The 17,407-nt window shown below is 42.5% G+C and overlaps 1 protein-coding gene across 1 annotated transcript in view; it reads left to right on the plus strand.

The window, feature by feature from the left end:
* The window catches only part of LOC147717648 (E3 ubiquitin-protein ligase TRIM39-like), a 356,587-nt gene that overhangs the window by 182,735 nt on the left and 156,445 nt on the right, over positions 1–17,407 (plus strand). The window lies entirely within an intron of this gene.

The following is a 17,407-nucleotide window of genomic DNA, read 5'->3' on the forward strand; positions in this document are numbered from 1 at the left end:
TACCACAAAACGCTGCCCAAATGAGGCAGCTGTGGACCCACATTTTGTCCGCGGTAGTGCAAACCCGCGACCGGGCTGGCCGCTAACAAATGGAAGAAAGAGTTGCCCCAAGGTGGGAATGCACTTACGGGTTGGAATTAATGCCACCGCAAGGGCGCGAGCCGCGAACAAAGTCCTTTTCCTGCCAGACGCGTTTCGGGTCAACGCCCTCTTCAGTGGCAGACCATGTGACATGACGGCAAATGGCAAACACCAGTAAATACCCACAGTACTTATACGCAGGTCTAGCACCTGAAGCAATGCTTTCTGGGACTGGTAGTTTATAAGTAGAACCCAAGTGGGTCGCCGCCGCCATTCACATGTAAAAAAGTATTAAAAGGATTGCCAATGTCCCCGCAAGCACCCCGCAAGTAAAAGGCACCTCCCGTACCACAATACGCTGCCCAAATGAGGCAGCTGTGGACCCACATTTTGTCCGCGGTAGTGCAAACCCGCGACCGGGCTGGCCGCTAACAAATGGAAGAAAGAGTTGCCCCAAGGTGGGAATGCACTTACGGGTAGGAATTAATGCCACCGCAAGGGCGCGAGCCGCGAACAAAGTCCTTTTCCTGCCAGACGCGTTTCGGGCCAACGCCCTCTTCAGTGGCAGACCATGTGACATGACGGCAAACGGCAAACACCAGTAAATACCCACAGTACTTATACGCAGGTGTAGCACCTGAAGCAATGCTTTCTGGGACTGGTAGTTTATATGTAGAACCCAAGTGGGTCGCCGCCGCCTGTCATGATTTCACGCCCTCAGGTTAAGCAACCCTCATTGAAGGTAAAAGCCTGTAACGCGCACGTTTAGAAACTGCGCTAATTTTGTACTAATAAAACCCACCCCTGTCCCGTGCATCCTGCACTCCTTGAATTCATTAACATGTTGTTATGCTGATTGAAGTGATATGATTTATAACGTTTGCATGTACCAGTGTTTAATGAATCATGTTTTTGTAATCTGATATTTCTTTTGAGACTCTTGGCTGGGAGTTATTTTATAATGAGACTCTTGGCGGTGTTTAAAGAACATTGTGACTCTTGGCGGTGTTTAAAGAACATCATATTCAGGACAGACAAAATCCCTGCTTGGCAACTTGAACACCGAGCAAGAAGTAAAACAGACGCGTTTGTTTGTCTTTCTCGGACGCTTGAAAAGAGACAAGCGGCAGAATGCACGTTAGCGTCTTTACGTTCGGGTGTGGTTCAGGTATAAAAACCACACCCGACCTTCCAGAAGGCGCTTAGCCTTCCAGCCTTCAGAGAGAACACATCGCGCATCTCGAGGTCCCTTCAGAGGCTGCACCTTTTGACGGAAAAGGGAATTCAGGACTCGGCAGCTTTGAAAAGACAAAAGCTAAGTAATTATTTTTCTTTTGAAGGCGCCCAACGCTAGCCACTCGATTTGACAAAAGAACAATTTTTGGAAACCTATTTCTTCTGAAGTAGCAAGAGGAAAAGGACTAAAGGAAAACACAAAGGCAACATTTGTTATTTGAGTAAAAGCTTACTTTAAGCTAACTGTAGTATTTGTATTAGGCCAGTTGTATCTGTATCTGTATTAGGCCTGCTGCATTTTGTTTCCATATCTTTTGAAATAGTGTTAATACAAAGAAGAAAGAAAACAAGTAAGTGGTGGAATATTAAGCAGGAGCTGATAAGTAAGTGCGTGCAAGAGGGAAGGTCTAATGTTTAATGTTTGATGTATTTCTGAAAGATTAGAATTTAATAGTGTAATTGTATCTTTATAGAGAAGGTGAAATAATCTTCAGTTGAACAAACTACAAGGACGTCATCATCCAAACAACTCTGCTAACCTGACAAGACTCTACAACACACCATTTCCAGGACGCGAAGCCCCTTTTAGTAGATCGCAGGTAGGAAGTTTAAAATCTAGAATACAACCACAAGGTGTCGCAGGGAGGGTTGAGTAAAGTACAGTTAAAGTGGGAAGGATTCTAAGGAGAGCTTGTTGTTTTGCAGGTCGACTACTAGAATCTTCATTAGCGTCAGATCCGGCCACTCTCCCTAATAACTATCTAGCATCTTGGAGTGAATTGATAAAAAACCACAAGAGGTAGGATAGATTTCTGGGAGTTTGGCTCATAGCGTCTCCGCAAAACCCATCAAGCACCTTACAGGTAAGAGCACCAAGCCATACAGGTAAGAGTGACTTGAATCACCTGACAGAAGGCTAAGCCCACGGATACCGTTTTGCCCAGGCGCTATGGACCAAACTCCTCAGGTGTCACTACAAGATATAGCCGCAATGTTAGCTGAGCTGAGACATGAAAACGCAGAATTGCGTAGGGATGTTTCTGATATGCAAACTAAGATACAAACTACTAGTACTTCCTGGACTTCTCCGATTAAACCTGCAACCTTTCAGCCACACATGCAAACCTTGTATACTGGTGGCGCATCGAGCTCCCCTTCTTCTAACACCCAAATTCAGGTGGTAACCCCTGTTCCTGTACCCCTTGCGCCTCCAGAGAGATTTTATGGCGACAGAAACAAATTTGCTATATTCCTGAATCAATGTCATTTACATTTTGTGGCAAAACCCACAGCATTCCCAGATGACTCTTCAAAGGTAGCCTTCATTCTTTCATATTTAAGTGGTGAAGCAGCTCTTTGGTCTGTACCCTACGTAGAAAGAGATGATTTAATTCTTTATGATTTACGGCGATTTAAAAACACCATGAAGAAATTATTTGCTAAACATGTCTTTGTGCAGTCACAGATCATGATCTACTAAATCTAAAACAAGGGTCCTCTGATCTGTTACATTACATCTCCTCTTTCAATAGATTAGTTATAGAAGCAGAATGGCCAGAAGATAAACGTGTGTCTTTATTCTATAGAGGGTTGAGAGAAGAATTAAAAGATATGGTAACACAAATTCTTGACCCTCCCACAGACCCAGAGGAATTTATTGATCTGGTAGTCAAACTCAATCATCGCATTATTGAAAGGAAAGGGGAGAAAGGAAAAACAGATTTCTAAGTATTTTTACCAAGAGACTAGACAAATCTTAAACATGAATCCACAGCTAAATTAGATCCGGTTGAGCCAATGCAAATAGGGACAGTAAGAGGGCCTTTAACTAAAGACGAAAGAGAGAAGAGAAGAAAACTGAATCAATGTATGTATTGTGGTAAGTCAGGACACTTTGTCAAAGAGTGCCCTACTCGACCCTCAAGACCCAAGTCAAAGTCAGTGGATGTCAACACAGTAGATCAGTCGGAAAACTAAAAAACTCGATAGATCAGGAGGTCAGTTTATCGGGTAAACAGCTTAGTTTGGCCTCTAATGCACCTACCGCCTCTCATAGTCATCTCAGTATTAGAGTTCTACTACAATCACAGAAGGACAAAAGTCACTCATGGTCTATAGATACTTTGATTGATTCTGGAGCCACAGGCAATTTTATCGACACACAATTATTTGAGAAATTAAGGTTAAAAAGAACTGAGAAAAATTCTCCAGAAATAGTTAGGGCTGTGGATGGAAAAGAATTGACTTCAGGTCCAATACAATATAATACAGAAGCGTTAATCATGACATGTGCAGACAAACACATAGAAGACATAACTTTTGACATAATAGATGCTCCTCAGTTTGGTCTAATTTTAGGTATTCCTTGGTTAGTCCTTCACAATCCCTACATTGACTGGAGGAATAGAACTATTCTGTTTAAGTCCGATTATTGTCATATAAATTGTTTTCAACAATATCCAGGTGCTGAACTTAAAGTTCAGGGTTACGATTTTCCAAAACAAATTCAGAGCGTTTTGACAGTCACAGGGGTTCCAGAAGAATACCATGACCTTTTGGATGTGTTTGACAAGAAAAAGGCCAATACTTTACCACCTCATAGAGACTATGATTGTCAAATTGACCTAATTCCTGGAGCTACCTTACCATGTAGTAGGATTTATGCTCTCACCGAGAAAGAAAATGAACATTTGCGTACTTACTTAGACGAATATTTGGCAAACGGTTTTATCAGACATTCCAAGTCTCCCGTTTCTTCCCCTCTATTTTTCATACCGAAGAAAGGGGGAGAATTGCGCACATGCATCGACTATCGCGCAATCAACAACGTGACTGTCAAAAATAGATACCCGTTACCCTTGATTCCAACTCTACTTGATCAAATCAAAGATGCAACAATTTACACCAAGTTAGATTTGCGTGGGGCGTACCATCAAGTAAGGGTCCGAGAGGGAGATGAATGGAAAACTGCTTTCCGTACTAAATTCGGACTCTATGAGTATCAAGTCATGCCCTTCGGACTCTGTAATGCTCCAGCCGCATTTCAATTCTTTATTAATGAGGTTTTAAGGGAATTTCTTGACGTTTGTTGTATTGTCTATATAGATGATATTCTTATTTACTCAAAAGACACCTCAGAACATGTAAAGCAAGTACGAGCCATCTTGAAACAGCTTTTACAGAATTCTCTATTTGTCAAGTTGGAGAAAAGCTTGTTCCATGTTACCACAGTGGATTTCTTGGGGTATATCCTCAGTCCTTCTGGCATAGAAATGGACCAAAAGAAAGTGCAAGCCATAATTGATTGGCCAGTCCCAAGTAGTGTGAAACAAATCCAAAGCTTTTTGGGTTTTGCAAATTTCTATAGGCGATTCATTAAAGATTTCTCAAAAATCATCACTCCAATTACTAAATTATTGAGAAAAAACACCAAATTTGAATGGGATTCAGGAGCTGAATCAGCTTTTCAGAAATTAAAATCACAATTTACTACCGCTCCTATTCTGAAACATCCAGATCCTTCACAACCCTTTATAGTTGAAGCAGATGCCTCTCAATTTGCAATTGGAGGTATTCTTTCTCAAAGAAGTACCAGTACTGGCCAAATGCACCCCATAGCATACTATTCTAGGAAATTAAATTCCACAGAACAGAATTATGCCATAGCAGATAGAGAGCTACTAGCCATAAAAGCTGTTTTCAAAGAATGGCGACACTATTTGCTGGGGGCCCGTCATCCTGTGACAATTTACACTGACCACCGAAACCTACAGTCACTTAAGTCTATAAAAGCTTTTTCAGCCAGACAGCTAAGGTGGACTTTGTTCTTTAATGATTTTGATTTTGTTATCACTTTTCGTCCTGGAAAAGAGAACAACAAGACTGATGCTTTATCAAGAATTGGAGTAAATGATGACATGAATGTAAAACAAGAACCTGTAATTCCAATCATACCTGCTGAACGTTTTCTTGTAGGTCTTATAGACTCAGATGTGGTTTCTGATCTTAAAAAAGCCTTTCAATCACAGTCAAAAGAAGAATGGAACAAACTTTATCCGTTGTTACTGTGGAAAGAAAATCTGTTATACATGAATGACCAAGTTTTTATACCTACTGAATCTCTTCGGAAACGTGTTTTACAATTGTATCATGACACTTCACTTTCAATACACCCTGGGGTGACCAAAATGTATCAGTTGATCAAGAGAAAATTCTGGTGGCCCTCAATGTACAAAGACATGCAAAATTACGTAGATACTTGTACCGTCTGTAGTCAGAACAAACCTGTACATCATGCTCCCAGTGGTTTTCTTTTACCTCTAGCCTTGCCACCTCAACCTTGGCATACTGTCTCATTGGATTTCATTGTTGAGTTACCTCGCTCAAAATCTGGTTACACTACAATTCTTACTGTGGTAGATCATTTCACTCGTTATGCTCATTTTGTACCTCTAAAGAAACTTCCATCTGCTTTGGAATTGACTCAAGTATTTATGAAGGAAATTGTAAAGTTACATGGTATTCCATCAGTTTTAGTTTCAGATAGGGGGCCACAGTTCATTTCCCATTTTTGGCAAAATCTGGGGAAGGCTTTGAATATGGAAGTTCGTACCTCTACCAGCTATCATCCACAAACTGATGGATTAACCGAACGCACAAATCAAACTATCGAACAGCTGTTACGATGCATGTTAGTTACTCATGATCAAGAATGTTCAGATGTTTTGTGGGCCGCAGAATTTGCGTACAATAACTCTGACCATTCTTCAATTGGTATGTCCCCTTTTTTCTGTACATTTGGCTATCATCCTAAGGAAATATTAGGATCAGATTTGGATTCAACTTTAGTTCCAGCAGTATCTGATTATGTAAAAGAATTAGTTGCTAATCAACAGGAAGCACAACAACGTTTGGCACAAGCAAAGGAAACCCAAAAAGTATATGCTGATAAACATCGTTCTAAAGCCCCACTTTATTCAGTAGGAGATAAAGTGTGGTTAGCAACTAAAAATCTGAGATTGAAATGTCATAAAACTTTTCGCCCAAGATTTATTGGCCCCTTTTCCATTGAAAAAGTGGTCAATCCAGTTTGTGTAAGGTTAGCGCTACCTGCCAAGTATCACATACACCCGGTATTTCATATCTCTTTGATTAAGCCTTGCAATCCAGAGACAAGAGATCTTGGTCACCCTCCAGCTATTGATGTTGATGGTATTCCAGAATTTGAAGTTAGGGCTGTCCTAGATTCTAGGAGAGTGAAAGGAAAACTTCATTACTTAGTTGATTGGAAGGGGTACGGTCCCGAAGAAAGGACGTGGGAACCATTGGTGAATCTGCAGAATGCTCCTAAAATATTAAAAATATTCCACGCTAAGTATCCTGATGAACCAAAACCAGTTCCTACGGTTTTAGGGGGGATTCTACGAGGGGGGTACTGTCATGATTTCACGCCCTCAGGTTAAGCAACCCTCATTGAAGGTAAAAGCCTGTAACGCGCACGTTTAGAATTTTGTACTAATAAAACCCACCCCTGTCCCGTGCATCCTGCACTCCTTGAATTCATTAACATGTTGTTATGCTGATTGAAGTGATATGATTTATAACGTTTGCATGTACCAGTGTTTAATGAATCATGTTTTTGTAATCTGATATTTCTTTTGAGACTCTTGGCTGGGAGTTATTTTATAATGAGACTCTTGGCGGTGTTTAAAGAACATTGTGACTCTTGGCGGTGTTTAAAGAACATCATATTCAGGACAGACAAAATCCCTGCTTGGCAACTTGAACACCGAGCAAGAAGTAAAACAGACGCGTTTGTTTGTCTTTCTCGGACGCTTGAAAAGAGACAAGCGGCAGAATGCACGTTAGCGTCTTTACGTTCGGGTGTGGTTCAGGTATAAAAACCACACCCGACCTTCCAGAAGGCGCTTAGCCTTCCAGCCTTCAGAGAGAACACATCGCGCATCTCGAGGTCCCTTCAGAGGCTGCACCTTTTGACGGAAAAGGGAATTCAGGACTCAGCAGCTTTGAAAAGACAAAAGCTAAGTAATTATTTTTCTTTTGAAGGCGCCCAACGCTAGCCATTCGATTTGACAAAAGAACAATTTTTGGAAACCTATTTCTACTGAAGTAGCAAGAGGAAAAGGACTAAAGGAAAACAAAGGCGACATTTGTTATTTGAGTAAAAGCTTTCTTTAAGCTAACTGTAGTATTTGTATTAGGCCAGTTGTATCTGTATCTGTATTAGGCCTGCTGCATTTTGTTTCCATATCTTTTGAAATAGTGTTAATACAAAGAAGAAAGAAAACAAGGAAGTGGTGGAATATTAAGCAGGAGCTGATAAGTAAGTGCGTGCAAGAGGGAAGGTCTAATGTTTAATGTTTGATGTATTTCTGAAAGATTAGAATTTAATAGTGTAATTGTATCTTTATAGAGAAGGTGAAATAATCTTCAGTTGAACAAACTACAAGGACGTCATCATCCAAACAACTCTGCTAACCTGACAAGACTCTACAACACACCACTTCCAGGACGCGAAGCCCCTTTTAGTAGATCGCAGGTAGGAAGTTTAAAATCTAGAATACAACCACAAGGTGTCGCAGGGAGGGTTGAGTAAAGTACAGTTAAAGTGGGAAGGATTCAAAGGAGAGCTTGTTGTTTTGCAGGTCGACTACTAGAATCTTCATTAGCGTCAGATCCGGCCACTCTCCCTAATAACTATCTAGCATCTTGGAGTGAATTGATAAAAAACCACAAGAGGTAGGATAGATTTCTGGGAGTTTGGCTCATAGCGTCTCCGCAAAACCCATCAAGCACCTTACAGGTAAGAGCACCAAGCCATACAGGTAAGAGTGACTTGAATCACCTGACACCGCCATTCACATGTAAAAAAGTATTAAAAGGATTGCCAATGTCCCCGCAAGCACCCCGCAAGTAAAAGGCACCTCCCGTACCACAATACGCTGCCCAAATGAGGCAGCTGTGGACCCGCAGTTTGTCCGCGGTAGTGCAAACCCGCGACCGGGCTGGCCGCTAACAAATGGAAGAAAGAGTTGCCCCAAGGTGGGAATGCACTTACGGGTAGGAATTAATGCCACCGCAAGGGCGCGAGCCGCGAACAAAGTCCTTTTCCTGCCAGACGCGTTTCGGGCCAACGCCCTCTTCAGTGGCAGACCATGTGACATGATGGCAAACACCAGTAAATACCCACAGTACTTATACGCAGGTGTAGCACCTGAAGCAATGCTTTCTGGGACTGGTAATTCCTAACCGTAAGTGCATTCCCACCATGGGGCAACTCTTTCTTCCATTTGTTAGCGGCCAGCCCGGTCGCTGGTTTGCACTACCACGGACAAACTGCGGGTCCACAGCTGCCTCATTTGGGCAGCGTATTGTGGAACGGGAGGTGCCTTTTACTTGCGGGGTGCTTGCGGGGACATTGGCAATCCTTTTAATACTTTTTTACATGTGAATGGCGGCGGCGACCCACTTGGGTTCTATTTATAAACTACCAGTCCCAGAAAGCATTGCTTCAGGTGCCACACCTGCGTATAATTACTGTGGGTATTTACTGGTGTTTGCCGCTTGCCGTCTTATCACATGGTCTGCCACTGAAGAGGGCGTTGGCCCGAAACGCGTCTGGCAGGAAAAGGACTTTGTTCGCGGCTCGCGCCCTTGCGGCGGCATTAATTCCTACCCGTAAGTGCATTCCCACCATGGGGCAACTCTTTCTTCCATTTGTTAGCGGCCAGCCCGGTCGCGGGTTTGCACTACCGCGGACAAACTGCGGGTCCACAGCTGCCTCATTTGGGCAGCGTATTGTGGAACAGGAGGTGCCTTTTACTTGCGGGGTGCTTGCGGGGACATTGGCAATCCTTTTAATACTTTTTTACATGTGAATGGCGGCAGCGACCCACTTGGGTTCTATTTATAAACTACCAGTCCCAGAAAGCATTGCTTCAGGTGCCACACCTGCGTATAATTACTGTGGGTATTTACTGGTGTTTGCCGCTTGCCGTCTTATCACATGGTCTGCCACTGAAGAGGGCGTTGGCCCGACACGTGTCTGGCAGGAAAAGGACTTTGTTCGCGGCTCGCGCCCTTGCGGCGGCATTAATTCCTACCCGTAAGTGCATTCCCACCATGGGGCAACTCTTTCTTCCATTTGTTAGCGGCCAGCCCGGTCGCTGGTTTGCACTACCGCGGACAAACTGCGGGTCCACACCTGCCTCATTTGGGCAGCGTATTGTGGAATGGGAGGTGCCTTTTACTTGCGGGGTGCTTGCGGGGACATTGGCAATCCTTTTAATACTTTTTTACATGTGAATGGCGGTGGCGACCCACTTGGGTTCTATTTATAAACTACCAGTCCCAGAAAGCATTGCTTCAGGTGCCACACCTGCGTATAATTACTGTGGGTATTTACTGGTGTTTGCCGCTTGCCGTCTTATCACATGGTCTGCCACTGAAGAGGGCGTTGGCCCGAAACGCGTCTGGCAGGAAAAGGACTTTGTTCGCGGCTCGCGCCCGTGCGGCGGCATTAATTCCTACCCGTAAGTGCATTCCCACCATGGGGCAACTCTTTCTTCCATTTGTTAGCGGCCAGCCCGGTCGCGGGTTTGCACTACCGCGGACAAACTGCGGGTCCACAGCTGCCTCATTTGGGCAGCGTATTGTGGAACGGGAGGTGCCTTTTACTTGCGGGGTGCTTGCGGGGACATTGGCAATCCTTTTAATACTTTTCTACATGTGAATGGCGGCGGCGACCCACTTGGGTTCTATTTATAAACTACCAGTCCCAGAAAGCATTGCTTCAGGTGCCACACCTGCGTATAATTACTGTGGGTATTTACTGGTGTTTGCCGCTTGCCGTCTTATCACATGGTCTGCCACTGAAGAGGGCGTTGGCCCGAAACGCGTCTGGCAGGAAAAGGACTTTGTTCGCGGCTCGCGCCCTTGCGGCGGCATTAATTCCTACCCGTAAGTGCATTCCCACCATGGGGCAACTCTTTCTTCCATTTGTTAGCGGCCAGCCCGGTCGCGGGTTTGCACTACCGCGGACAAACTGCGGGTCCACAGCTGCCTCATTTGGGCAGCGTATTGTGGAACGGGAGGTGCCTTTTACTTGCGGGGTGCTTGCGGGGACATTGGCAATCCTTTTAATACTTTTCTACATGTGAATGGCGGCGGCGACCCACTTGGGTTCTATTTATAAACTACCAGTCCCAGAAAGCATTGCTTCAGGTGCCACACCTGCGTATAATTACTGTGGGTATTTACTGGTGTTTGCCGCTTGCCGTCTTATCACATGGTCTGCCACTGAAGAGGGCGTTGGCCCGAAACGCGTCTGGCAGGAAAAGGACTTTGTTCGCGGCTCGCGCCCTTGCGGCGGCATTAATTCCTACCCGTAAGTGCATTCCCACCATGGGGCAACTCTTTCTTCCATATATATATATATATATATATATATATATATATATATATATATTAAGGTCCACAAACTGCCACTTGCAGGGTGCACTCACATTAGGCGTTCATAGGGTCAGGGAAGGTCTTTCACACAGCCTGCGCCCGCAGCACCTGACGCGTTTCTGGCTCCGCCCTTCATCAGAGGTTTGCTGCAACAAAGAAGTGCCAACACGTGACTTGCCAATAAATACCCTTTACTTTTGCTTACAATCAAACTCAAGTGAGTATCAACAATGTATCCTGGGATTGGTAGTCCAAATCAAACTCAAGTGAGCTGGCAGCACTTCCTTGTTCAATAAAGTTTATCTTATACAGGTGTGTCAACGGTGGCTTCCCCCATTCTGCCACTCGCCTGGTAGTCCCGTTGTGCTATCACCAAAGAAAGCCACGGAACCGCATGTTGTGCAGCGGTGCTCCCCCCCGACCTGGCTGGCCGGAATAGATTAAGGTCCACAAACTGCCACTTGCAGGGTGCACTCACATTAGGCGTTCATAGGGTCAGGGAAGGTCTTTCACACAGCCTGCGCCCGCAGCACCTGACGCGTTTCTGGCTCCGCCCTTCATCAGAGGTTTGCTGCAACAAAGAAGTGCCAACACGTGACTTGCCAATAAATACCCTTTACTTTTGCTTACAATCAAACTCAAGTGAGTATCAACAATGTATCCTGGGATTGGTAGTCCAAATCAAACTCAAGTGAGCTGGCAGCACTTCCTTGTTCAATAAAGTTTATCTTATACGGGTGTGTCAAAGGTGGCTTCCTCCATTCTGCCACTCGCCTGGTAGTCCCGTTGTGCTATCCCCAAAGACAGCCACAGAACCGCATGTTGTGCGGCGGTGCTCCCCCCGACCTGGCTGGCCGGAATAGATTAAGGTCCACAAACTGCCACTTGCAGGGTGCACTCACATTAGACGTTCATAGGGTCAGGGAGGGTCTTTCACACAGCCTGCGCCCGCAGCACCTGACGCGTATATATATATATAACCTTCTGGAGTCGCCAGTAGGTAGTTATAGTTAGGACCTAGTTTCCATAGGAAACTCGTTTTTTGTTTTCCCAATAACTTTGCCGCCGGTTGACAAATCTTCGCGAAATTTTCAAAACTTATGGCCCGCTCCGGTCAACTCTTATCCTGAAAGTTCCGGGGTGATTCGCCAAGCGGGGGTTGAGAAAATAGGGGGGTCCCAAGGCGTGTTTTCTTCATGTTATTTCCCATAGGAAACTTTAGACACGACTACAGCCCGAACTGCTGAACGGAATTACACCAAGTCTGGCAAAAAGGTAGCTCTTGGTTCGAAAAGAGACCTTTTTTTAAATGGTGTAAAACCGTTCAGTAGTTGCTGAGAAAATAAAAAAATAAACGTTTCGATGTATAGAGCATATCATATAAATCAATGTTACTAAATCTACACTTTTTAATGCTTCATGAAAGATGAATAGGCCTGAGACAGATTTTTTAGAGGAATTGAATGAACAAAAATCAAAGGCTTAGGACGGAGTAAAGAAAAAATTGGTTTAGAAAACGAAGAAGAAATAGGGATTTGTTGATACATCTGAAGCTTAGTCTGGATTTAAAAAGGAAGGGAATGTATGTGTGATAAGAGAGAAAGATAAGGTTCAAAAGCCTGAAATGGTGGTGTTCAGGTATTGTGTACAAGAGAGTGATTGGTGAGCAAGTTTTGTAAGGGGAAGAACCTGTCAGAGAGGTTTATTATATGTGTGGGGAAAACAGCTTATTTTCAGCTTCAACAAAACTTGATGGGTAGTTAGTTTTGATATTTAGTGTTTTCAAAAGCGTATCATGTAGATGACGTATATGATAGTGGTAAGGCTCCTGGAAAAACTAAGCATAAAGCTTCACAATTAGTAGGAGACATATTTGCAGCTATGATACCTTCTGTAGGTGTAGGTGTAAATGCTCTGAAGATCAGAAATCTGTCAACTTTGGTAGTTTGTTTGGCTACTAACACGACTGGTGCTTTAACCACAATAAATATATGCTTGTGGCCATAAGAGCGATGGCATTGCAAAACAAGCATAGTTTAGACATCTTATTAGGGCGGAGTGTGTCACATGTAACCATATTAAGAAGTTTGTAACTAATATGACAGATATATCTTGTGAGGTGAACTTTTTATAGGAGACAGGTGCTTTGGAAGCAATAAGTAAAGGATTTTCAAATATTGGCGAGTGGTTTAGTAGTATTGGAGGAAGAATCCTTAAAACTGTATTATTCCCAATACTAATTCTTTTTATTTGTATAATATGCATTTTTCATTTTCTAAGCGGTATCAACTGATTTCAAAGATGGGTGCGTCAAATTGCAAGGAAGAAAAGCAGCTGTCAGCATCGAGAGGAAGGAAGAGGAAGAATTTGAGATGGGGGCGACATCCAAGACAAAGTACATTGTGAACTCAAAGGGTTGGAAAAATCCAGCTGTGGACTAAGAAAATCAACAACTTCTATGTAATGGGAGGATAACATTTGATTTGTGATGATTCCCAGAAACCCCAGAGGGAGGGATTGGAAACGTTCTATATTAAATGTTCTGTATTAATAGAAAACACACAAACACTGATTGTAGGGAGAAACCATGTTCATTCATGTTTAGATTGACCCTAACTAATGTAGGCCAGAATTTTAAAATAGCTAACATGTTTGCCATCTTGCTTTCTGACAAGTAAACAATGTATGTCTAGAGGAGCTGAAGTTCTAATTACCAAAAGCAATTTTCTTTGTCCTTCTTTCCCATGTAAAGAAACTATTTCTTTGTGATAATTATGGAAGGTTTTCATTGAAGAGCACATTCAAGAAGACACATGCAGGGTATAGCATGGCACATCTATCTTCACCTGTTACAGATAGTGTTGTTTCAGGTACTCGGTGAGAAGCTTGTATTGTGAATACCTTGAGAACATAATGAGCAAATAACTGTATCATCTCGCATGAACCTGATTGGACAGTCTATGGGAAATGCTGGTAGGCGTTGAAAATGTTGGAGATTGTGTATTTTCAGTTCAGATGGTGAGAATAGAGCAAAGTAGATTTAGAGTACTCTCTCAGAGAGAGCGTGAAAGAGAGAGATGACTTTCCTTAGCCCTTTCCTTTTGAGACCATCTAGTTGGTCCTCTGATTTATGTTTTTGACCTCATTTGAATTATATATTAATCAAAGTATACACATTTTGACTATTAGCTAATGCTAATCTGATTTTTGCCTTCTGTAAACCACAAACCTTTAATAAGTGTTTATGGTTTGAAATTGAAATACTCTCCGTCTTTCTTGTGGAACCTAAAGTGCTTCACATTTATTGAATTAATGGACTTGTTGACTGGGCTTTATTGTGAAACTCAGTCCATCCGACATCACTTTATAGTCCCAGTATTTGCACAAAGAAAAGTGCTAACCTATACACTGCTTGCTGGGCTCCAAGATGGAGCGGTGATTCTTAAATCTCAAACGTCGGGTGTAATCATTATACGAACCCCGCTACTGGTTGTATGGACCATTTTATGGACCTTTTTTCATCGACTTGGGGAGAGACCTAGGAGCAATCATTTACATACATTTCCATAACAGTGAAGACCAATGGGGCTCCACTGGAAATAGTAGAACCACAAAGACATAAATTATGTGTACAAACACTTCAGAAACTTTATTATAAAAATGTTTTTAACTTCCGGTAATTAAGATTTGGATTCACATCGGTGGAGGCGTGAGATAACCAGCAACACGAGCCCCTGCAAGAAGGACAATAGAAGGAAGTCCAACTTGAAGCAGAAACATCGTGGGTTTATCCACATTAGGATCTCAGACCTGACACTAAAAGAGTTGGAATCAGCAACATTTTAAAACAAAAAACGGTTAACTGAGAAAACCAATTCCTGAAAGAACTCAAGAAAAAATAGAATAAATAAATTCAAACTCATTGAGACAACTGAATAGAAGACTACACCGATGTAAACGTCTGATTACCCTAACTAAGGGCAGAATTGAACGTAACTGCCAGCAATGAAAAAGGATATATACCGGGAGCAAAATTAAGTACCTTGCCTAAAGAATAAAAGAGCGAGACTTCAATAAGCCGCCAAAGAAGCTTTACTTCCCATAGATGTCCTGAACAGAAAGGGATATTTCAAGAGATATATGTGTACATCAGAATTGTCCTGAGGAAGGTGGGGCGTATTGCCATAACCACCGAAACGCGTCGACTACCCCGTTGGGGATGTATTAATTGTGTATATTTTATTATCATTTTTATTGCAATTGATGTCTTGGAAAATGTGTTGATCTGTGTATCTTTTTGCCTATGAATTTGACCAAAAAAAACACCGAAATCTAGGCATCACTGAAATAGACGGATTTTGTTTTTAACCTTTTGTTCTTAACCTATTTGTGATGAATCCATGTCTTATAATGTATTGAATAATTTTTTTAACACAAAAATTTTTTTTATAATAAAGTTTCTGAAGTGTTTGTACACATAATTTATGTCTTTGTGGTTCTACTATAGCACAGATTTGATGAATAGGCTGAGTGACAACATAGTGAGATGAGTGAATGACGTGGTTCCCCATTTGAAGCAAAAACCCAGGGAACACTCTATTCCTTTTTTGCATTATTACCCTGTTCCTGTGGGTGTGACCATAAGGGTACTCTCTTTCTTTTTTAATCGCTCCACTGGAAATAACACAGAGAATTGTAGTAGGTTTAACCCCTAGGGTGCGGCCGGAATTTTGCCGCGGTGCGCAGATCAGACGGCTCCCGGACGTACAAGGCACACGACCACGAGGCGTCAGACGGCCGGGGGCTGTCCGACGCAAGCAAGGGGTTAAAAGGTGTATTAACAACTTTTGTTAAATTAGGCTCATTAATTCACTTAGGCCCACATGCATCAAAGCAAAAACTGGTCGCAAACGGGCAGATTCTCAGAATCTGCCCCTTTGCGACCGGTATTTTTGCATTTGGGATGCATCATCCCAAATGCAAAAATCACAATTTAAGTAATCTCTAAATTGCGATTACTTAAATTGCCATTGCATTTAAGGAATCGCAAATTGAGATTCCCTAAATGCAATATATTGAAGTAAATAAACTAGCGATTTCGCTAATAGGGCATGAAAATTACCATGAAGTTAAACTTGTGTGTGCAAAATGTACTCGTATGCAGATTTCAGGGGTGCAACAGGGTGTCCTTTTGACACCCTGGTACCCTTGAAATTGCATTCTCAATTTGCGATTCTCTAATTGAGAATCGCAAATTGAGAATGTCTTCCCATTCATTCCTACGGGCCTCAGGAATGAATGGGGAGGTATTCCTCAATTGCGACTCGCAATTTACGAGTTGCAATTAAGGAATGTTTAGAAATCGCTATTTTTTAAGCAATTTCTAAGTGCATAGGGCCATGTGCATGAACAAATTTTCCCATAGACACAGAATGGGCAAAACCCTTTGCTGCATCTGGCCAATAGCCTTTTGCTATTCCTTATTAGCGAATCCTTATTTTTCGCTAATAAGGAATTGCAAATGGCATTGTTGATGCATGTGCTAGTAAGTGTTTAGAATTTGACATGGTTATTACAAGATTAAATGGCTCAGAGCCTATATTTCAGGATAGGTAAAAAATAGAAAAGCAACACAACTACACAAAGAACACAAAGACCCCAAAAAGTTTGTTCTATGAAGGAAACATCTAATCTAAATTAAGCAAGTATAGGTCGGGAAATGGCATTTCGTTAGGCAACTAAAATAAGGAGTCATCTTCAGAAAACCAAATTAAGGTCTTGGACAAAAGAATATGAACACATAGGCATAAAGCCTTTGCACTTGGGCAGAGGAGATCAACAGAGGTGAGAAGGATCTTCTCAGTTCGAAGACAGCAAGCTCCGTACCTAGTCTAAGAAACATACACTATTATTCTTCAACAAAACTCTAGTTACATTACAGCTTATACTCACTGTTGTGAACCAATCATATTACTTCAGACTCTGGGAGCAGATAAACTCCCTTCTTTCTCAGAGATCCATGCATGGCTATGTCCTTGAATTGTTACTCTGGACTGACTGTCGGGTACAGTCAGCTCTTCCCACGAGTCGCTCTCCCATTCTGGCACCATTGTCTTCTTTCAATGAGAACCTCACTATCAGTTGTCTAATACATAACAATAAACTATTCACTAGCTAGGAAAAGGCAGGGTGGTGGGGGGACAAGCAGCATCTATCGTGGAAAAACATTTAATATGCAAATCATTCAAATTGAATGAAACGTGAAGACCTCTTAGTCTTAATCTTGTGAAATATGACATTTAAAATGATATTGAAATATGCCTAACCTAACTCGAATGCTGCTCATAATGGCGAAATGCTGTCACCTTCAATAAATGGTATGATAAGTGCGCACAGGTTGTTTAACAATGTAAATCATACTTTTCTAATAAATGTGTTAATCATGACGAGACACACTGCTGGAAAGTGGGTACCCATGGTTATTGTACGTGTCTAGGTTGATCAGAGGTGCACTGGCAGGGGTGGGGAGGGCTGAAGGGGGGAGGGCGTAGGGGGTTTCGTTCATAAAAAGGCATGAGTACCATTGACTGTGAAGCGTTCTGGAATTGACAAGAATTGA

The sequence above is a fragment of the Lissotriton vulgaris genome, chromosome 5 (genome assembly GCF_964263255.1).
Source record: "Lissotriton vulgaris chromosome 5, aLisVul1.2, whole genome shotgun sequence".
NCBI classification, from domain to species: Eukaryota; Metazoa; Chordata; class Amphibia; order Caudata; family Salamandridae; genus Lissotriton; species Lissotriton vulgaris.